Here is a 6,000-nt window from a genome sequence, read left to right on the forward strand (position 1 = left end):
AAGTTTATTTATTCATTTTGAAAGAGACAGAATGTGACTGGGGAAGGGCAGAGAGAGGAGAGAGAGAATCCCAAGCATGATCAGCACAGAGTTGGACATAGGGCTTGAACCCACAAATCACGAGATCATGACCTGAGGCTAAACCAAGAATCTGAAACTCAACCAACTAAGTCACCTGGGCACCCCATGAATATTCTTACTTTTAAAGGTAATGTTTGGGGCACCTGGGTGGCTTAGTCAGTTGAGCATCTGACTTCGGCTCAGGTCACATCAAGTCCCACGTTGGGCTTTGCACTGACAGCGAGGGATTTGCTTTGGATCCTCTCTTTCTTTCCCTCCCGTGCTCATGCTCTCTCTCTCTGAAAAACAAATAAACATTTAAAAATTAAAAACATAAAAAAAGATAATGTTCAATTGCTTTTCTAATTACAAAAGCAATACACGGTGAATTTATAAAATTTGAAAAATGTAAAACTTAAAATCTTAAAATCCATAAATAATCACTGGTTTAGGGCTTTTATTATGCAAATGTATACATAAATGTAAGTATATTAAAAAGGGATTATCATTGTTTCTATAAATCCATGTACTACTTTTCCAGTCCATCTCTAGTTATTTCTTTGGGATCCATTTTTAGAGGAAAAATTGCTGAGTTAAAATACATAAACATTTGTAATCTTGCTACCAAAAGCACAATTACTTTAAAGTGATTATGTATACTCCCAAAATTAATGTATTTATCTTGTTAACATCAAATATTAAATATTTTGTATTTAGATATATAAATGTATAGATATATACATATATATTTTTAAATGTATCATCATTGCTTTAATCTGTATTTCTTTGATTACCCATGAGGTTGAAATTTTTTATTAGTGGAGTAGTCATGGTTCCCATATTGATTTATAAAAATAGGTTTTTTTAATGTTTTTAACTTACTTATAGCAGCAAGGCTTCTTGCAAATATTTTTTCCATTTCATCATTTTACTTATGTTTTTTAAACAAATTTTCTTTTATAATTTATTCTACTGCATTTACTACATTGTTTTATGCTTAGAAAATTCATCTTCGGGGCACCTGGGTGGCGCAGTCGGTTAAGCGTCCGACTTCAGCCAGGTCACGATCTCGCGGTCCGGGAGTTCGAGCCCCGCGTCGGGCTCTGGGCTGATGGCTCGGAGCCTGGAGCCTGTTTCCGATTCTGTGTCTCCCTCTCTCTCTGCCCCTCCCCCGTTCATGCTCTGTCTCTCTCTGTCCCAAAAATAAATAAAACGTTGAAAAAAAAAGAAAAAAAAAAGAAAAAGAAAATTCATCTTCATCTCAAAATTTGTTCAATATATATATATTTCTTCTAGAATTTTTATAGTTTTAATGCATCTAATATGTATTATAATATATAGTAAAAGAATGAAACTCTATTTTTTTTCTCCAAGTTATTGGTCTGGTCTCCCAATCAAATCATCCTTTATCCAAGACTTTATTTTTAAATCATGAATTGTCACTTAAAACATGAGGAAATTTTCTATTCTATAATTGGGTTGTCTATTCTTGTTTTAATTCCATGTTGTTTAATTTCTGTCATTTCTCTTAAGAGATATAGTGTCATTAATCACTCTTTTCAAAAAAAAAATAAATCTTAAACATGTTCACATGCTTAAACTTTAGAATAATTTGTTCAAGTTCCTAAAGGCAACCATGTTGGTCTTGTGATAAGGAATGCATTAGCTCTGTAAGTTAATTTGGAAATAATTGCCAACTCTTTCATATTAAATCTTTACATCCAGAAGCAAAGTAAACTTTCATGTTTCTCTAATGCTCTCATGAAGATGTTTATTACTGTTACTGATTACCTCTTTTACCCATTGTATTTTCTTTGTTTTTTGGATTTTTGTTTTTCATTTGGGGTGGGATTTGTTTTGTTTTGTTTTGTTGTTTTGTTGTTGTTGTTGTTTTCTATCAAATAGGAAAACTAATTTGGGGACATTTCTCTTGCAAATTATTCATTATGTATCCATTACCTGGTCACTTTATGGAAATTTCCTGTACTAAATGTTTTAAAGTTGATTTCTTTATATTTCTCCAGATATACATCATCATATATAACAATGAATCTCCTTTTTTGTAAGTTGTACTTCCCATTTCTACTTCAAACAGAATAATACTAAGTAATGACTTATAGAAGCATCCTTGTCTTATTCCTGATTTCGCATCTAGTGTTTCATTGTTAAATTTTACCTTGAATTTTGGTTTGGGATATTAATTCTTTATCATTTAGGATTTCTATAGAATTAGAATGGAAACTTATATAAGACAGCATGTAGTGTTAAGTAATATTCACTCCATGATAGTGTCTAGCTATATCATCTGATTGTTATCAGTTGTCATTATTTAAAATTCCAAATTTTTTATGTAATTGAGGTAACCATATAAAATATGCCTGAAGGATAGATTGGAAGGAGGAAAAGTTAACAACAGAAATCCAATTTCAAGGAAAGACAATGGGGCTCCTAAGATTAAAGAAACTCACAAAGAAATCTGACCTGATGACTACATTTAATATCAGTCTCCGAGGAAAGGAAATGGTGGTTCTACTGCAAAATGAAACTATTCTTGAATAAAGTATTAGTTCATTTATTTTCTTTCTTCTTTGTCACAAAAGCATTTGAAGATTATGAATATGCCTCATTGTATAGCTTTGGTCCTATACCATAGTCATGTCAGTATTTTTGTTTCTTTGGCAAAGTTTTCATTTTCTCTTTGACTTACAAGATAAAGCATTTCATCAATTGCAAAACACTTTTTTTGCACATTTCATAACTCTCAGGTTGAGATGTGTCTGCTAATCAAAAGTATGTTAATTTCACAAAAATGTGGTATTTAATTTCCAGGACAATTGATCATTTTGTTTAATCTTTCATTATCAGTTTTTAGTTTTATGTCATTAAGATCAGACAGTCTAGCCTATTCACTTTCTACATGGAAAGAATTTATTGAGATGTTCTTTATAGAACAATGTAATCAATTTCTGAAAATATTTCACATATATTTTTTTAAAAAGTATATTCTTCGTTTGAATTGTGCAAAGTTCAATAATTAGCTATAAATTCCACTTCTATATTCTAATTTTCTATGTCTATATATTACCTACTTGATTTGTCAAAAGCTGGGAAGAAAGTGTATTATTCCACAATAATTAAGTTTTTGTCCATTGCTCTATGTATTTCTGGTATTTTTTACTTTATATACTGATTTTTATTATAGTACCTATGTAACTCAGTTTTTGAAGATTTATGACTTATTTTTCCAAAGTGTGGGTTGTGCTTTTTATCAATGTAAAATAACCCAAAACACCCATTTTGATTCTTTATCGTGCTCTATAGTTTGTATACTGTCTATAGATTCTGCCCGGATTCTGACAATATGATGGCTATTAGTCTTATTCATCAGTGTTGTTAAAGAGGTTTCATTTTATTTTGGGTTTCTAAATAGATGTTTTTCTTGGGCATTTAGAAGAAGCTAAGTCAGGTTTAATTTAAAACAAAAGCTGTCCCAGAACAAAAAGACTTACTGAATGCCCACATTCTACAAATCTGTGCTGAGCACTTTACATTTATTGCTCATTTAAACATCACAGTAACTTTATTAGATGGACAGGCCCACTTCTAATATTTGTTGGTGGGGTCCAGAGTATAAACCAAGGGATCTTTCTTTACGACACCCAGCTCTGTCCTGTCAGAAGCATCTCACATATGCATATGGACACTGAAGCCCCTCATGTCCCAGTTCCATCTATTTCCATCCCCCCTCTGCCAACCCTTTCCCTTGGTAGCAGCATTATAGCCCCATTGTCTACCCTGAGAAGACAGCCCTGAGAAGGAGTCCTATAATTGCCTGAAGGTAAGCCTTGCTATTTGGGTCCAGAACCCTGAAGTCGAGGGTACCCAGAATATGGGGAGGTATAGGTTCTGGGAGAATGGCCATATCCTGTTGGACCCACAAACTCTCAGCCACATGGGAGATGAGGTCAGAGGAGGGCAGAGCAAGGTCTTCTGAGTGGGGAGGGGCAATGTGCCAAGATAGGACCTGGGTACTTGGGTCTGAGGGTCATATTAAAGAAGATAGTGACTGGCCCTGGCAAGTGGCAGAGACTGGTCTTGAACCTGTATTTGTCCAAATCTAAGCCCATCCTTTCCATCTTTATCACTTATCTCTAACTTACGTGCATTATAAGGATACAAAGATTTCAAACAATGTGCTATGGTGTTCTGGAAAGGACTTTGAACTTCTTGAAGTAAAAAAAAAAAAGTTAAAGCACAGAAAACTCCTCAGAATGGTTTGTATTATTTTGCTGAGGAAGAAAACAGAGCTACAGAATCTGCTTTTAACAGTGTTAGACTTTTTTAACCCCATTCAGATGTCCCCCAAGAACATAGATTTTAGGTGGACTCAGAAGTGTCCCATTACCTTCTGTGTCAGAAAACATGGAAAAAAACTAGAAATAACTGCATCAGGGTGCTGTAGTACCATTTACACCTCCTTGTAAATCTCCAGGGTCCTCAAGAGAAGCAGGAATTCCTTGTCCCACATGGCCAATTTCTTACAGTGGGGGGATGGGGGGGGAGGTTTTAAATAGGTTTGCCTACTGCCTCTCACAAGGGAGTTGGCACAGAGCTAAGGGGCTCCGGCAGGACCTTCAGAGCCTGAAAGATGTACCATAATTTTTCTTTTGTGACTAACAGCAGTTCCCTGGTGTGTCACACGCATTTTACATGTACCATGAATGGTTCATTAACTCATTCCTCATCCTCAAAGCTGTACATAAAGTAGATTCCTTCTTTAGCCTGTGTTCACTTAATTTCCCCCCCCCTTTGCTTCAATAAGTCCATTTTTTCTTTCATTTTCATTCAGATTCCTTTAATTTAAAAAAAAAAGTCGTTCTACATTTTTGCCATTCTAAAATCACCACAATTTCTTCATTCCCATTATTTAACAAAACCATTTGCCTTTTTTGTAGATCTTCCTTCTCAATTTATTCATGATATTCCTCACTTCTACTAACCTGTACAAAGGCAATGTTAGTCACTAGCAATTGACCTGACCTTTTCATTGCCATTATCTTTTCCACTCCACGTAACTTATGACCGTAAAACACTTTCTAACACATCAAGTATGTTATAAATTTTAGCTGGAGACAACTGAAGCTTGTGATAGAGGCTGGAAGTAGATTAGCTTAGAGGGTCAGGAGGAATGGATGAGCTCAGGGTGCATGTGCATAAATCAAGCATTCAGTGATGCTGGCAAAGACTAAAATACCAGCTCCAGCAGACCAGCACACCTTTAAGGAGATTCAAAGAGAGGTTAAGGGGATCAGAGAGCATGGAGGAGAGTAAAAATAATCAATGAGAGAGCTGCTTTTGTTTATGTCTCCTTACCAGATATACAAATTACTAATGATGAGCAACACTACAAGCAAATCTTTTAATGATGCCTTTTTCTAGCTACCAGTGATGACAGCAGCATTGGCAACCCTCCAGGAATGGCACATGTGTGGGTTCCTCAGTCTGATAGTGAGCAGTGGATATCGCCTACTATCTGATGCAGCAAAACTTTTTTTCAATTTAGTAAATTATCATTTAATCACACGCAGTTTGTTCCATTCTGAATGGTTTAATTTTGCCACTGGTTGATTTAATGGATTCAAGTAACCCCAGGACATCAAAAACCCATGAGAAGGGTTAAAATGGCTTGCTTTTAAAGATCTTCAAAAGCCTCACTTAGAATTTACCTACTTTGAAAATTTAAAACAAAAAAAAAAAAAATGCAAGTTAAGCTTACAAAGTAAATGTATGGAAATCATTTTGATTTCTGCAATTACTTTCATGTGAATTTTTGCATTTAACTATGCATGAATTCCTTAATAAATACTTTTTAATTTAAGAGAATTTAGTAATCATAGATTTGAAGTTTTTCCCTTTTTAAAAACGTCATTATAACCCAAA

Source organism: Herpailurus yagouaroundi, unplaced genomic scaffold, assembly GCF_014898765.1.
Source record: "Herpailurus yagouaroundi ecotype Mexico unplaced genomic scaffold, PumYag 28, whole genome shotgun sequence".
NCBI lineage: Eukaryota > Metazoa > Chordata > Mammalia > Carnivora > Felidae > Herpailurus > Herpailurus yagouaroundi.